Source organism: Pelophylax lessonae, assembly GCF_965119305.1.
Source record: "Pelophylax lessonae genome assembly, chromosome: 13".
Lineage (NCBI taxonomy): Eukaryota > Metazoa > Chordata > Amphibia > Anura > Ranidae > Pelophylax > Pelophylax lessonae.
This window is the reverse complement of record NC_138780.1, coordinates 99918144-99920643: the sequence shown is the minus strand read 5'-3', so window position 1 is coordinate 99920643 and position 2500 is coordinate 99918144. Positions and strand designations below refer to the sequence as shown.

Sequence of the window (2500 nt, the reverse complement as noted above, 5' to 3'; positions counted from 1 at the left end):
ATTATTAATCATTTCATTCATATCACACACACACAGAGACTATGCTTTCATATAATTTACATTCAAAGAAGATTTTAATCTATCTATCTATCTATCTATCTATCTATCTATCTATCTATCTATCTATCTATCTATCTATCTATGTAGATATATAGATAATATAATATCTCCATATATTATAATATAATATATATATATATATATATATATATATATATATATATATATATAATATTATAATATATGGAGATATTATATTATCTATATATCTACATAGATAGATAGATAGATAGATAGATAGATAGATAGATAGATAGATAGATAGATAGATAGATAGATAGATGAAAATCTTCTTTGAATGTAAATTATAAGAAAGCATAGTCTCTGTGTGTGTGTGATATGAATGAAATGATTAATAATTAGAAAAATAATAATATGTGTGTGTGTGTTTATATACACTGATGTCTTTATATGGAAAGATTCTTTGTATTTTTTTTTTGTCCATGTTGAAGCAGTGTTGTAAGGTTCCCCCAAGTCTCAGGATGCGGTGGTGTTGGTGTTATTATGATGTCCATCCATGAAATAGGAGTCAGTGAATTGGCCCCAGGAGAAGGTTTGGGCCCAGCCTTGCAGTCGCCTCTGGAAGTGGCTACAGAAAGGTGAAGGTGAAGGACAATGAGGTTCAGGACTGTTGGCTGACTTGCTGGGATTGTCAGACTTGCCCTAGAGGGCGGAGCCCCTGAGCATACCTCCAGCAAGAAACCTTCCCTCTAATGCACTGCAACCCTCAAACAGATGGGACTTTCACCAGCTTCACGGACAGGCAATGCCATGCAGGTAAAAAAATAAAAATAAAAATACAAATGATGCCAATCGGCTGTATGTGGATGCATGTGAAACTCACCTTCCCATTATAAGTCCATGTACAAAGTGACAGACCACTGGTTCTGACCACTTCTCCTGGTGACCAGGCTGGAGCCAGGCCAGATTCTTGGAGCTTAGTGGATAAAAGGTGTAATATGTAGATTTTCACTGCACTCTTTGCCTTTTCTTTTTTAGACTTTCCTCTCGAGTTTTCCGATGGGTACTTTGAAGAGGGCGAGCCTCCGCATTCAGCCAGTAAGTTACAGCTGTATCACTGCAAAATGCTCAGCTCATCCACTTAATGCCACCAAGAGCTTATTAAATGCAAATCGTGTGCCCAGAAGACAACAATAGTGAATGGTGCCACTAGGTGTGATCTGGCAATTTTTTCCCCCCTGAATAAATGTCACTGGTTTGACATGTTATGGGTCCTGCTAAGTGTCTTTTACACCAGGCAGACCACTGTCACTGGACCCAGCTACACTATAATTTTACACTTTCCAACTTATCTCCTCTTTGTCTGGCTAAATACTGTATGCAAGTGACCTTTCCAAAAAGGGAGGCAGTAAGCTTAGTGCTAGACACCTTGTAGATGACTGATAGATTATGTCGTGTGCTTGTGTGTTTAATGTGTGTTTATTACACCCTTTAACGTACTCATTCAAACCACAATTATATGCTTGCCATATAATATAGAGCTTGAAATGGAAGAGAGTCTAAGCATTTCAGTTTAAAAAATATATAATGCCTTTTATGCTTTTTTCCTTTTATATTTCATACTTTGTGATCATTTTATTTGTTGTTGCGACTATTATTAATATGCATTATTATATTGCATTTAATAACTTTAGGTGAAAAAAGAGAAACTAGAAATAAATACAATTAATATAGTTTTGTATGAATTGGCTGAAATAATGGAATTACTGAAATGATGACAAAATTTGCTGTTTATCTTGATTAGTCACGCATTGTAATAATAGTATATTTTCTGGCAATGTTAATTTATATTTGCCATTTTCTTATTACATGATGCTGTGTGAACACGACTGCGGGGCAATGATGTCGTTTTTATAGCTAAAACAATGTGTACAATTTGTTTGATGGTACATAAAGAGTTTAATTCTTTTTTTTTTTTTGTGCTTTCTTGGGACCTGAGTTTGGCTGAAGCAATGCACGGATCTACCGGAAGAGGGCGCCCTATGCCAGGTAAACATGACATAAGCACTCTGTTCTAAGCAGTTCATTCCTAGGTTGGTGGAAGGGAAATAGACTATTTATAAGAGTTTTGCATGTTGCCGTGCTAATGTTGACAAGATATCTGTTTCAGCACTTACCTACAACTGTGATGATGACCCATTTCACTGCTGACAGTTTAAACTTACCTTCTTTGCCCAACACTTAATTGCAGCTCCTAAATGCACTAAACACTTCTTTTTTTTTTTTTTTTACTTTGTCACGTTTAATACTTCAATAATATTTTAAGCTTTACACAATGATAACATTTTTTTTTATTGTCAGCCATGTATCTGTAACTTTTCAGTCTCATTAGACTGAGCTGAAAATAACTGTCACTCTTTTAAAAAAATAACTTAACAATAATAAATGCTTTATATTACATCCAGGCACTTTTTTTCTT

At 34.8% G+C, this 2500-nt stretch overlaps 1 long non-coding RNA gene across 2 annotated transcripts in view; it reads left to right on the top strand.

Annotated features, from left to right (window-relative positions):
* Positions 1-958: 958 nt before the first annotated feature.
* The window catches only part of LOC309543353, a 75276-nt gene continuing 73734 nt past the window's right edge, over positions 959-2500 (top strand). The window contains exons 1-2 of one of the 2 annotated variants that reach the window (XR_014224782.1): positions 959-1119; positions 2021-2070. This is a non-coding gene — a long non-coding RNA (uncharacterized lncRNA). Of the gene's footprint in view, positions 1120-2002; positions 2071-2500 lie in introns of those variants that run through there. The other variant, XR_014224783.1, reaches the window with a different exon arrangement.